This window comes from Sylvia atricapilla, chromosome 7 (genome assembly GCF_009819655.1).
Source record: "Sylvia atricapilla isolate bSylAtr1 chromosome 7, bSylAtr1.pri, whole genome shotgun sequence".
Classification (NCBI taxonomy): domain Eukaryota; kingdom Metazoa; phylum Chordata; class Aves; order Passeriformes; family Sylviidae; genus Sylvia; species Sylvia atricapilla.
In genome coordinates this window covers 38,589,884-38,605,304 of record NC_089146.1, presented here as the reverse complement: position 1 = coordinate 38,605,304, position 15,421 = coordinate 38,589,884, and positions in this window count along the sequence as shown.

Sequence of the window (15,421 nt, the reverse complement as noted above, 5' to 3'; positions counted from 1 at the left end):
ATTTAGCCCAGTGTAAAACAGACCTTGAAGCATATTAACTAAATAATCAAAGGCATTTCTGGTGTAAAATACAAAACAAGTCTCCCTCTAAAACTCACACTAAGGATATTTTGTGTTTTGTCATTCTTGTTCAAAAGCGAACAAAAACAAAAAAAACACAAGCAACAAAAAACCCCACAGAAAACAACACAGAAAAAGGAAAAAAAAAGCCCAAACATCACAGAAAAAGAATCAAACCCAACCCACACATTAAAGTCTCTACCAACTTCCACCTCATTTAAATTTCAAAAAGAAAAGGTCATACTGTGCTTCTATTTACTCTTACTTGGATATTGTTCAAATGCTTAATTGTTAAAGTATGGTCAGAAATGTAGATCCTAAGGAAGGGACAGCTGCTAAGATAGAAACAGATTTGCTAATCTGTAAATGACTGAAAAGAGAACAGCACAGTCTTTAGAATACACAAATTCTAGTATTCTTCCAGATAAAACAAAGCTGAAGCAGATAAAATCAGAACGCTCCTCAGCAATTAAACACCTCTGCTGTTTTAAGAGTGATAGCTTTGGATTTAACTTAAAACTACCAGCTTTTGACAAGTTAAGACATATCTAATATTTAATGCAGTGAATTTCCACCAGAACCTAAGACAACACTTAAAGATGTAAAACCACTGTGACCTACCCAAAGGTCCCCAGGCCTGACTCCATCACAGAGCTGCAGAATTCGCATTTTCACGCAAACACACACATCAAAAACCTCCTGTCAGGGCGTTTCCTGTGCGCTAACAAGTTCCAGCTTCTCTCCTTCTGGAGCTAAATTTAACCAAGACTAAGATTGAGTCTAAAAAAAAAAAAAAAAGAAAGCCAAAAACTTCCAAACAACAAACCAAAAAATCCCACCAAGAAACAGAAACAACACAAAAAACCAACCCACACCTTATACACGACTTGGGTGTAGTGCAGCAAACATTTTACAGAACCCTTTGGTCTTAAGGCAGTTAATTATGAAATGCAGGGAACATGCAGCAGACAAGCAGCAGCCCCTCACTCTCCCATCCCACACCCTCTGGCAGCGCACTCCAAGGGCTCCGAGGCACAGGTGACAGCAGCTCCCCCTGCTCAGGAGGTGCAGGTGACAGTGGGGACCTCCCCAGGGCAGGCAGAGGCTCCACCACAGCCCCCACCGAGTCAAAAACGCTCCTGACAAAGCCTGCAGGTTTGCTGTAAACATGCCAACCCTTGAATATTTGAATTGCAGATTTGTCTGAGCTGGGATGGGGCACATGCAGGTAAAAGGGTAAGAAACAACTCAGGGACGAGGAGCTCAGCCCTCAGGCTCCCCACGCTGTGGCCTGTGGCTGTCCTGAGCTGTCCCCAGGGCCAGCCCTGGGCCCCGCACCTGGGACACCTGTGTGCCACTGTCACCTGGCACAGCCCTGCACGGGGCAATTCTGACACAGCTGGGCCACCAGGCATCTCCTCCTAAGAATAGAAAGGTGATAAATTCCACTAACTCTTGGAGCACTATTCAGGGGGAAATTCTGCTGCAGAGCAAAATGAGACTGCAAACGATTCTACTGTAGGCTGTGGCGTTTTTTCTCTTTTAACACCATTCTGAATTATACAAACCTAAAACATGGAGGAAATCTGAATTTAATGATAATTCACAAGTCCTAACTTGCAACACAATGAATTAAGGGCAGCTGATAAACTCTCAGATATTCAAAACACAGATCTGTAACTTCCTACACATCTTAATATATTGTACATATTGATTATGTAGTTACAATATTTAGGGCCACTAGAAGTCTAAGCTGCATGTAGTTTTCCAATCTCAAACACATCTAGATACTGCTGAAATCCCTAATGCACAAGAACTAGGCGACTTCAGGACCAGCTGCATTCCCAAAATTATTCTGGCCATTTAGACTGCAAAAGTGCCTGAGAAGCCACTGACAGATCGCCTCACCAAATCAGTCACCTCACAAACACTGCAAACCATAACCCCTGCACCTGCTGACACAGAGTATTTACAGAAAAATGTCAGATAGACATAATTCAGCAAGCGTTGCCACCAACTTCAACAGCATCAAAAGTGTAAAGGCAGTCTTGATTTGACCACAGACATTTAAATTTCTGTAAGGAAATTCTGTAGATCTTGCTGCTGCCATCACTGAACATGTTCTGTGGCCCAGCAAGAACCCCAGCACTCATGAGGCTGAGAGCAAACCCTTCTCTGCCAGCACCCAAGCACCTGGCCCGTGGGACAAGACCCCAGCGAGACACCTCACTTCTGCCAAGCTGGCTGATCTGCACAGCTGCTCACTCCAAAAGCCAGGGGAACTTCTGCTTTCTAACTGGCACCCTCATCAAAAATTAGTATTGCAGATGGAGAGGAGAAAATACAGTGAACACTGAACTGGTGCCACTGGCTCAGGAAACAAAGCCCACGTCCCAGCAATGCCCCAGTCACACAGTGGAGAAGTCACTGTCCCAGGCACAGCTGCCTGGCCCCTGGCTCCACACCCATGAACATCCCCTGGCACAGCAGAATCTCCACACTTCTCACAAGGAGGCCAAGCACTGCAGCCACCATACTGCAAAGTTCAATACTCCAGTAACAAAGTACCTTTACAGACTAAGCCTATGGCTTAGCAGGCCTCCTCCTGCTGAGGGGAAGAGCAAAAAATTCTGGAAACACAGCAAGAGAAACAGGACTTTCAAGAAGTTAAAGTAATTCCATGAACATAAACTAGAATGCATATATTTCAAGAAGCAGGAGTGGCAAGGATGGATGAAAAAAGCCTACACAGTGATGTATCACCTACACAGCACAGAAATCTGAAATCATAAACCTCTGAAGGTTTACAAAGCTGAAAGACAGGGAGGGGGTGCAAGAAGACAGACATTTTAGCTGTGAAAGGAGACCAAAAGGATCCTGTTTGACTCAGGCACAAACTGAGTGAAAGAAAATCTGTACTCCAGTTCAGACTCTCCTACACCCCAGTGAGCAGGAGATGGACACCACAGGAGACTCCAACATGTCTGTGGAGAGCCCAAACACAGCACAGAGATCATCCCCTGAGCTCTAGAGTTTTATACTTAGATAAATAATCTAGTCAATTAAGCATGCTGAAATAGCTTTAGAGAACTTCTCAAGTACAATGAATACCGAAGGATTAATTCAGTCATGCTAAACAATGAATTTTAAAAGGAAAGGATAGTAGGAGACAGCAGAGCAAACAGACATATTAACATCAGACCACACAATAGATATTCTGCATTAATGAGCAACTGATCCCTTTATTTACTTCCCTTCAGGATAAGATCAGAGAGGTTAAGACTCCACAAAAACAAACTTATTAAAAAAAAAAAAAAAGGCACTTATCAAACTAAAGTTAAACACAAACCCAAATGCAGTGAAGATCACGTAATGTTTCAGAGGATGCTTCTGGGGTTTCTTCAGACTGGTGTTACACTATGCCTTCAATATCCAGAAGTCCTTTTTTAAAGAGTGGTGCTTCCTATACACAAGCATATCGTTAAGAAATAAAACCTTACACATTTGTTAGGCCATATGCTGAGATCTTTTTCCATTGCCACAGCTTTGTGATAAAAAAATCTCCAACCTCCACGTCAAGTCTTGGGAGCTGAAAGCAACCGAAAGACATGAACTAACCCAGTTTTCTCAGACTTTCCCACATGCAAAACATAAAGCTGACCTTTCTCTGTTTTCTGGAGAACATGAAGATCTAGCTCCTGACAGAGCCTGAAATACCCCTTTTTAGTCAAAACAGCATCTCTACAGATAGACCTTAATTTTAAAATCACGGATATAAATTACAATTCACAGATGCTTATGGGTGGCATTAAAAACAACTAACAGATCCTGCCGATGTTCCTCCATGCACAAGAGTTTCAGAGCTTGCTAAATAATCTTTCGCCTTCAATTAAAAAGGTTTAATTTTGACGAGAGGAAGAAGTTCAGCTAAAGAAAAACAAACACCTCTGCTAAGACTGTTCAGCTGCCTTCCAACATATAATTCAGATCACTAAGTTGCCATGGCATCAACTTCAGGACTGTGGTCATACACACAAAATGTCTTTTTCCTACAGACTCTTATGGGAAGCTCAGCAACTTTGGCCAAGAACCAAATATGTTTTGGCTCTAAAGCAGATATAATTTATCACCATTTGAACATTCCAATGGTTAGCTACACTGAGAAAGCAAGGCAACCAGCACTTCAGAGCATCCACATAAATGAAGCTCTGAATACACTACCCTATCAGTGGCAGAAACAAACAGTACTTGTGTTTACCTTGCTCACTGGCACTATTTGATTGTATATTACCATTTTTCACTTAAACAGCAGATCAGAACAAAGGGGAAAGGTTCATTTTTTGCTACTGTATATTAAACAACACGGGAGGAAATTTTCTAGTATCTCAGGTATCACACTCATTTCCCTTATTCCCTGGTATTTTCACTTTTTAAGTTTCAGGCTATTTTTAAGCAACAGCTAACAAAAATATGAGTTAACACAGAATTTCTGCATATACTGAATAATTCTGCAAAACTCTGAAGTAAGCTGGATGAGTAAAACATTTAAAATACTCCAGACCAGAGAACAAACCTCTCGCCAACTGTTTTTACACCCAGCAGTCACAGGAGCCCGAAGTAAACCTCCCACATCCTCAGCTGTTGGCTTTCCAAATGGTAGAGCAGCAGTGCCTTCGTCAGAAAGCGCCGTGTGAGGCCGAGCAGGCAGTGGCACTGCCACCCTGCCCCGGGGGCTGCCGAGCAGGGACCACGGCCAGGGGACACATCCTGCATCACAGCAAAGCCGACCTACACCTCCTTCTATCCCCCGGGCTCACCCTACACAGCGATGTCTCCACTCACGTTATCGCTGGAAACACTAACTCAGGACTCAGTCCCCTAGCCAACAAACACGCGTTATGAGGCCACGGCAAACACAGCGGTACTGAGAAAGCTTTAGAAAGTCTGCTTTAAAATACAGTTGCTATAGACTATCAGTAAGTCACGTATTAAAACGAATCGAGTTACGGTTTTGTCACTGCATGCCCGAGGTCGCACGGGAACACCGATGACCTCTGGGGCAAGCCCTCGGCTCGCAGCCGTCAAAACACGGTGTGTGCCCGGAGCCCCGCACGTGGCGCGGCCATCCCCGCCCCGCCGGCCCGGGCGCCTTCAGCGGCTCCTCCCGGCCTCCGAACACCGCAGCCCGCACCGCCGGCACACCGAGTCTGCCGGAGAGCAGCCCTGCTCGTCTCTCCCCCTCGATCTTTACTGTTAAAGGCACGAACACCGCCCCGCTCCCCGAGCCGTGACAGCGCGGGCCGGCAGGCGGAAATCGCGGCCGGGCCCCGCCCGGGCAGCGTCTGCTGGGACCGGGCGGCCGCGGGCCGCTCCCGAGCCCCGCGGGCCGCCCGGTGACCGCGGGCCGTGCCCCTCCGCGCCCGGCCCCGGCCCCGGCCCGCCCGCCACGCCCGCACACGCTCCGCCGTCACAAAGTTTTCCCGGCGGCTCGGCGCCCGCAGACCCCGCACAGCCCCGGCCCGGCCCGGCGCGGCGCGCACGGCGAGGCGCAGCGAGGGGCAGCGCGGTCTCACCCGGCGGCGGGCCCGGCCCCTCGCCTCGGGCTCCGTGCGCGGCCCAGCCCGGGCTGCTCCGGGCTCCTCCGGGCTGGGCAGGCGCGGCGGCGGGATGAGCTCACGGGAGGGGCGGCGGCAGCGCCCGCCCCCGGCGGGACGGGCCGGGGCGGAGCGGGGCCGGAGCGCCCGGGGACACGGAGCGGGGCACAGCCCGCACCGACAGCGGCGCACGGAGCCCGCAGAGCCGGGCCCGGGCCCGCCGAGCGCTGTGCCAGCCCCAGCCCTGCCCCGACAGCCCGCGGGCACGGCTCGGGGCACCCGCGGCCACCCGCTCCCACCACAGCGGCCTCCCAGCGGCAACGGGAAACTCATCGCACCGGAGCTTGTCAAAGCTGCACACGGCAAAAGAGGAGCGGAATATAAATACTATAAACAATATACGTACTATAAATAATAACGGCGGATCTGGAACAGATTGCCCAGAGAAGGTCGTGGAGTCTCCCTCCACAGGTGGTTGTATCCAAGAACCGTCTGGACACAATCCTGTGCCATGTGCTCTGGAATGACCCTGCTTTAGCAGGGAGACTGGACCAGATGACCCACTGTGGTTGCTTTCCAACTGACCCATTCTGTGATCCTGGGAGAATCTCAGACGGATCCGAGTTACTTTCTAAACTGGACCACACAAGGCATTTCAGCCAGCCAGAAGTGCCAGGTGTAGGAATAAGAAGCGTGGCCCTGCCCACAGCACAGAAAAAGAAAAACTGCAAAGTAGCACCTTTGGAAAGGTTTGGGGCCGCCGTGGGAAAAGCCACACAACATCAGTGCTGCTGCTCCAAAAGAAACAGTGTGGTTTTTACCTGTACAAACAAGGAATCAGCAAGCAAATGCAGAGGCGGCATTACCTCTAAATACCTCTAATACCGTTCCCCATCTATCCATCCATATTTTCCAAGACACTGAAGAATAAGAGAGTGTAGAAGAAATCCATGAAACTGAAGGCTGAAGATGATGCCAGGCAGCAAGAGTGTTAAAATATTTAGCTCCTCACCAGGACAGCTCAGATGGCAGCTTATGAGAAAAAACCCAAGGTACTGGTAATTTTCCTGTGGGGCACCCATGGTAACTCCAATGAGCTGTACCAAAGTAGTCACCAAAGAGCATTATCTCTGGCTGGGAATGTCCCATGTCGATAGATAACTGCCTTCCATCAGTGGGGTTAGCACTGACGTGCCCGGTGATTTTAAGCATTAACCATATTACGTGTAACACAGGGTTTGCAGTGGTGATCTGCACGCCATTGCTATGAGCACATCAATCAGAAATGTCAGCAGAAACACTCAGCTGACGTTTTCTCTCCCAACCTGAAGCTGCTTGCTTCTTCTACCCCATGTGTCCAATACTGAAGCTAATCTCTGCATGGAGGCCAAGGTGCTTAGCCTTGCTACACACCACCTCTACAATTTCACATAATTAAATACAAAAATTAATCCTCCTCGCACCAAAAAAGGGAAAATTGCAGGGACAAACCAAAATACATTTATAAATGGATAAATAAGGATTCGCTGTTTTCCATGCAAACTGATTTTCATATGTAGTTCATCATGACAAACTAAATCTGAATTTAACTGCAAAATTACAGTGCCAGAGTATTCTAGAACATTTTCTACACTATGCAAGCATTTAATAAAAAGTCTTCCAGTGTGTCTGTAAGGGGCACAAGGCAATCCATGTATGTGTTCAGAAAGAAGTGACAGGCTGATACACAAGCAGCACATTCTCTGCAGAACACTGACCATAACTGCCTTGTTTGGTGTTAGAGGAGCAGAGGAACTGGAAACAAAGCCTTCAGCATGACAAGAGCACCAGCAATAAGTGACATTACTCTTCTGTTATTGTCACTTCAGCAGCTTGGTAGCTGAACATTGGTTCCAAAACAAGGGGAGGATGCTGTGTGCACCTCAGCCAGCAGCATCAAGTGTCTTTTCTCCAGTGGGGAATCTTCTTAATCACATTCTCTTCCCTACATTTTGCCAGTGTGATGAGGCCTATATTTGGAAATAAGGGAATTTTCCTTCTCAGAGGAAATGTCAAAGTTTGAGCAGCATTTTATGCTTTTGTCTTTGTCTCTGAAATCTGAGACAAGAAACTGAGTTATGACTGCACTGTTGTGGGATCTATTCCTCAGCATGTCCAGTGCTCGCACTCTCTTCCTCTAGATATGAACCCAAAAGTTCTGAAATAGTATTTACAGTCAATTGGATTTAGGTCCTGCTGCTTCACAGGAAAGCTCACAGTCGATTCTAGTGCTTCCCTGTTTGTCTCAGTAGAGCAATGCCTTTGATATTAGGAATGTAAAGATTTTTGCTCTCATCAGTAGCTTCCTTTTGGGAAGAATTTAGCTCACAGCTGTTCTTCTGCTTTAACTGTTCTGCCCTCTGCTCCTTCCACTCATTTGTTTGTATGATTTATCCATTCCTAGCCACTGAAATTCTTCAGCTCTTCCTTTTTTCTTCTCACAAAGGTTATGGCTCTCCTCAGTCTTGCACTTACCATGCAAGTTTCCAGTAGCTTTTTTTATTTTAGGAAAACAGGAATCAGACCACACTGAAATAGAATGGCAGCAGTGTTCATTGTATTAACATATATGCTGGGGGCTAGAGGAATTAAAAATCAGACTTTCTTCCTTTTCCAGCTCAGTTTCAGTGTTGTTTATGTTAGTTCAGGCTTCTCAACTTACTATTCCAATCCTTGGTTTTGGAGGGTGCCTTCAATAAAGGCAATTTGTAAATTTTAGAGGTGTCCATTCAATGTAGATGCTTTTATCCCACCAGATTCATTCCCATGCAACATAATTTTTTTGTAGAAAATCCTCAATTTACTGATTTGAAGGCGGTAGATTGTTTGTGATTTTAAACCCACCTGGAGATGAAACACCATGCAGCTGCTCCCTCAACCCCCTTTCTTTGCCCCCACCCCAGTGGAATGCAGAGGAGAATCAACATCAAACTTGTATGTTGAGATAACAGCTTAATAATTAAAAATAAAGTCAAATACAGTACTACTGGTAAACAATGAAAAGGAAATAAAACAAGTGCTGCACAATGGAATTGCTCAGCATTGGCTGAATGATGCCAGACCCCTCCTTCCCAAACCTGGACAGGCCCTTCTGGGTACCTCCCGCAGTTTATAGACTGGGAATGAAATCCTGTGGGATGGAATATCCCTCTGGTCAGAGCGGGTCACCTGTCCCAGCTATGCTCCTCTCAGGTTCCTTTGTGAACCCCTTCTGGCAGAGCATGAGACAAGAAAAAAAAGGCCCATTCATGGGCTGTAAGCTTATTAGCACTTCAGCCAGCAGAAGCAGTGTAGCCACCTCTGCCAGCCAAAGTCCTCATTCCTTACAGCCCAGCTCTGCAAAGTGTTAGCACATTCTGCCACCTCCTCATCACCTCCTTGGCTGTCCTTGTTATTCATCACAAGTCAAGGCACCAAGACCAATTTTAGAACCAGCAGCTAGAAATTTGACATAATTGGAGGTTCTTTGTAAGATATTTACAAGGACCATCTACAGAAACCTCAAAAGGCTTTACAGGAGAAGAGTTCAAAGGCACACACACCAGGGACGAGCAGCACACCTGTTTACCTTTGGCTGGCACCTGTGAACTGCTCCAGCAAAATCAGTCTAAATTTGTCTTTTCACTTGTTCTCTAAGCCTTTTTAAGGCTGAGATGCACAGAACAAACCAAATAAAAAGTTTCCCGTTTCAGCTATTTTTTAATAGATAACTTTACTTTTAATTATTTAATATTTATTGATCGTAACATATGAAAAACAAATATTTCTGGGTTATGTAGCTTTAAAACAGCTCAGTTTGCTCCAGCTCTTTAACTTTGAAAAAAACATACTGAATGTGAAAAATTTAAGAAGGAATTTAAGAAAGTTATGATCAATGAAAGTAGAGGGTTGGATTTAAATTTTAATATCAATCTTCATTTTAGTGACTGTTCTATTTCAGTATAAGATAAATGCATATTTTGTAACTAAAATGATACCTACTATATTTTTAAAATATTATTAACTTAATTAACTTAAAAAAAGTCTTTAGCATTCCTTTATATAACTATAACTTCTGAATTGCTCTCCAGAAGTCAGGCCTAAATATAAAAGAAATGCATTGTGTATAGAGTTGGGTTCAGAAACTTCATTGATAAGTAACTGTTGACTGTGGGATGCTATATCCAACTCTCTAATGGTGCCTGGCTCATGAAGCCATGAATTTACTCTGAAGTGACCACATTCAGAAATAAACATCTACAAACTGAGAACAATACAGTCTGTGCTCTTTCCTGTTCCTTGTGCTGCCTCTCCCGTACCTGACTCTAGCTGGGAACCCAGAGACTGGAGGAAGGGTAGGAGTCTGATACCCCATTTTGGTACCATGGAATTAGGCCCTTTGTATCTTCACAGCTCCTAGGTAGTCATATCCCCCATGAAATACCCAATGATGTTTTCATAATATTAGTTTTCTTTGAAATTTCTCCTTGGCAGAAAACAGCTATATTTCTGAGGGCAGTTCAGCTGGCAGAGCTGGAACAAGATGTAGGCATACAGCAACCTCTTGTGGCAAATTCAGCACACATGTAATAATTAATAACCTTTGAAACTGCATAAGCTATTCTTGATATGAGTTATGAAACTCTATAAAATTGTTTTAACAAACAACTGGAGAGTTGGAGAGTCCCTGTTAGCTGGACACTCAGAAATACTCAGAGCTGTAATAGTCCTTCTCTTCGGTTCTGGAATGAATTAAACATTGGTAGCCCATTATAAATGAAGTGTCAGACTGAAATTTCTGTTAATAATATGATCCAGAAGTTTTTCATTAAAACTGAGCAAGAGTGGCCAGAAGTAGAATCTGTGGTCATGTATGACAAGAACCATAAAGATACTATAAGACCCACTAAATATACTGTGAAAGTCCACATTCCTCCAAGCACCTGCCCCGCTGCAAATACCTGTCCTGCACAGGCTGAGGAGGAAAGGGCAGTGAAAAGGTGCAAGGAGGGAAGAGGAGGAATAACCTATGGAAACAAGGGTCCTCGACAACAGCAAGGTTTTCCAAACCAAGAGGTGCCTTCCTGGGAACATGGTGTGGGAATTACACACAACAGGAACGATATGAATATGGCAGATGACACTGATTAGATCACTGATTTTTTTTTTTTTTAACATTGTAGGAATATAGTCTTCTATGCTGGAAGTAAAGGTGAACTCAAGAAATTATTTGGCTTATTTATGCACCACTTACCAGGACTTTTGGGGCTTATATGCCAGGCAAGGGTTACTGTGCTTGAAATGACTTGCAGATTTATGCATACCACTTGGAGAGGAACAGGCTGAGCAAGTACATCCTGGAATGCACAAAGGCTTTAAACAACAGCTAATATTTGTTTATTAAAATTAAGTCTTGTGCTATAGTTCTCTTTTATTGCAACTTCCCAGTCTTGCCACGTGTAATTTCTTTGCCATTTCATCTGCTGCAGTTTCACACGAGCCAGGAATCCCATCATCTCAGTTCAGGCCTTGGTGTGTGCACTGGACAGCATATACTGTAACCCCTGCTAGACCAGTGACAAGCTGCACAGTCCCAAATTCCCAAGCAGCTCTGTCCAGCACCACCCAACCTAGGAGCACCAAGTGCTTAAGGGCAGGGACTCTTCCTTGCCCCAGAGGACACTCCTCCCCACAGAGAAGGCCAACAGAACATGTGTGTCTCAGGCCATCAAACACCTCATGTGACATTACCAAGCTGGCAAAGACCTTCAACCAACCAACATTTGTTTCAATGTACTGAAATGGAATCCCTTTTCACAGCTTTCACTGGCCCCTGGCTTCCCATCTCTGTAAGGTGTTTTGAGGCCTACAGCTAATAACAACTGTGTATTTACCAACATTGTGTCCTCTACCATGGTGAAATGAAGATCAGCAGCAGAAACACTTTCCTGAAATCATATTCTTCTCACTGAATGTCTGCATCGTTTGAAATAGTCCATGAAAAGCCTGAAAACAGTCTTCTTGGAGGGGTTTGGTTTTTCAAGCAAACCTACTGTATTTGTTCTTTATGTGCTGAATTGGTGGCAATTTATATTTAAATAATGAAAGCTAAGTGTTAAGGCTTGAACTAAATAAAACAAACTCCCTGCAACAGAAGGAACAGCCTCATCACAGTATCATCAATGGTGATGCAAACACAAACTGGACAGCACCTGACAGAGCAGGACGTGGAACAGGAAACACTTGCCAGGATTTCCTGCTCTGCAAGATTCACCTTACATCAGAAGAGGAGACTGCACCTGCTCTACATTTAGCAAACCCATGAAGCAGAGCTTATCAAAACTAGACTTCCTAACTTCTTGTCTGGGCCTGTTGTTACATGAGAAAGTTTTAGGCAGGTATCAGCTGGAAGGTGCTTTGCTCTGGCAGGCCATGAGGCACTCCCCCAGCAGCCTGCAGTGGCCACAGGAGCCCAGGCACAGCTGGCTTTGCTGGGTGGGGGCACAGCTCAGGTCCATGGGCTGAGCCCAGGCTGCACAGCTCCTGTTTGCCCACAGACTCCAGTCAGGATGTGCTTAGTTCATCCCTGTGGGACTGCACTTGCCAAGTGTGCACTGCACAGAGCAGTGGCTAGGCCTCTTTAACAGAATCATTCCATCCTTAGCAGTCACTGTGTCACTGCCTGGTTCATGCCACAAAAGGCATCAATCTCCCTTCTACACCAAGCACAGCCCCCTTCCCTGAACATACTGCTTTAAACAGTTCAAGTCAACATTCAGCTTCATAAAAATTATGTTCATAAAGGCCTGCGGAATCAGACTCTACAACTTCTCACTAGCTATTGATTATTGTCAGAAACAAAAAGCATAAAGATTAGAATTCTAAAGCTCTTACTAATATTCTTTGTATAGGGAACACCTATTGGCCATCAATACAATAGAGTGCACTGTGCTATTTTTGGCTTTGAGAGCATGGACAGTCATTTGACACCGGGACAGCTTTGACTTAAGTCCTGTTTTGTTCATTGACCTTCATATCAATATTCACTGCCATTGAGCCGGCTTGGGGAATAGAAATGTGCTATAAAAGATACAAACAGACTGTTTTCCAAATCCCATACCTAGAACTTCAACACCCATAAAACATCTTGTTGCTGTTGCCCAGGATAACACTGATAGTATTTCACAAGTAACTATCAGTAAGTTATGGAACCAGAGATAAAAAGCAATTGTCTTCAAAGGAGAAGCAGTATTTTAATTTTTTCTATTTATTCAAGGTGTAACCAAATCATTTATTGCATATGCTAGTAATCACCACCTCCTGTGATCATAATTTAATCTTTAATCAGCACAAGTGTATTTACGTTTGATGGACGGATAAAAAGATGCAGACATTAGTGTTAAATGGCAACACAAACTCCAAGTAACCTTCCCAGGACCCCCTGATTTTAGAGGAAGCATCTTACATGTTTGCAATAGCTTTCCACTGCAGTCGTGTGGAAAGTGCCCTTTAAAAAGAATCCTCATTGACAGTATAACCATTTTTGGCATATCACCTTTCACAATAAGCACGGATTTAAGTATACGATTTTAGTGTACACGTGATCAAAAATGCAGATCAGCAACAAACGTTGTTTAATCCACCTTCATTTCTTAAACAAATAGAACTAGTAATGCAGATTTTTATTTCTACACTTAAATCAATGTCATGACCATTCTTAAGTGCTTCCCATGCAAGACAGTTAGCTTGGCTACATGGGCAAACCCCCACTTCTCCACAAGGAACAAGAAGAGATGTGACTGGAAACTCAGGGACTTGGGAGTTTTAAATTGTACAGATGCTGAAGTACTTATAAATAACCTGAGCACGACCACAAGTGATTTAAGCAAATTGCAGCACCCTTTGTGGTCTTCTCTACCAGCAGTAGAAACTAATCAATGGCTCTTATCTGACACATTGCCTCAGTGGGAAAGAATAAAAAGGCAAGCTCATAGTTGATCCCAGAGGCACTTGGTACCATCCAAGCTGAAGGGTCTTCGCCTCTTAGCTACATCTGAACTCAGCTGTGGATACAACCAACAGCAGCAGCAACCATTTTGAGAAGGTGAAGAAGGCACCTTCACCCACTGAACTTCAAGAAGTAATTTGGAATAATGACTGAATTTGCAAAGGGACTCCAGCTTTGGTGGCATTTAGCCATCTTTACCCATTATCAATAGCACAGTCGTGGTTGTAATCCATAGAGGATGCCCACCACTCAGTCAGTGCACTAGGCCTGAAGGACACCTGGACCCTGCCCTGGAGCACAGGCCACAGGCCCATGGGAATGGCACAGCACCAGTGTTAGCACACACACTGCATGGGAACAGGGACACACCTGTGCATTAACAGCAAAGCCCTACGCTTGTCTGCATGCAGAAGAGTCTTTGTCCTTGTCAAATCCAGCCTGAGGAGGCTCATGAACCTGTACTTTTATATACTGGAAAATGATATGCTTACAGGAGAACACTTTGTGGCTTCATATTCGTATAGAACCGTATTGTAGATACAGATGATTACTCTAATGTTTGTGTTTGTAATTTCATCAAAATCAGATGGGTGAGACTTCAATTATTCAGCTCCTGTCACATTATATCAGCTATTGCAGTATATGCTGATTCAAGATCTGCTGCCCACCCCTATTGGAATGAATCTCACTTTAGAAAGAAAATTATTATAGGATGATGGTCTGCAACAACTGCTGAAACAAGCTCAACAGAATGGATCAAATACTTTGATTACTGTTCATCGTGATGTGGAAAGCACACAAGGGTTGGAACAAGTGAAGTGAGAGCACATAAACAGTGGGACTGGTGGGACACTTCTCAGATGGTCACTTACCATCACTAAAGGGAGTTTAAATGAGATGTTTTACTTTGTTCTTCTCCTATTACTAATCCTATTACGTTTTGTCTTAATTGTACCACCATGTATTTGCACTTGGGAAATCATGGTCCTGTCAGCCCTGTGATGCCTTTCAGGAAAATATGTGATGGTTCCAAAGTGAGACTTATAATATATATAAGAAGAATGATAAGTATGGAAGTGAGGAATTGATGAATAACAGGAGCAAAGTTCCAAATAACAAGACAGAGAACAAGTAGTTAAGCAATGGGAGCAACAGCCACAGGAATGTAGAAAACAGAAAACTGATGTCCTAGGTCTTTGAAGGGGAGGGAATAAAAAGATCACCTTTCTTGTTCAGGACCTTTTTGATGGGCCAACAAACGCCCAGGTCTGACTGTTTCTGTGGTGAGAACTTGCCCTTGCCACGAACTTTCTTCATTGTAACATAATTGTAATAGTACAAGCCACATCCCCAGCTCAGCCCGCTCTGCCCGCCAAGAGGCCACTGCCCATGAGCACGTACCATGACTTCTTGGGACACTGTAGCTTCAGTCTGAAGCAGAGAGGAAAGCTAACAGCCACTTCACCACTGAGCAGAGACTGTAACCTGCAGGTGTGCCTGCCTTGGTCTGTCTCCATCTAGCTCTGACAATTCACCACCCAGCACCCCATTCTGCACACAGCTGTAAATAAATCAAAAACCTGCACTTCAGGTGGTCATCAATTTCTTGCACACCAAAAGGGTGAAAGAGCCAGTTTTGGGACAATACTCTTCTGCAATCATTACTGTAAAAAATTATAGTCACGGCAGAATTAAATTCTGAGTCAGTGGAGCTCCACAACAAACTCCCAACAGCAGGACA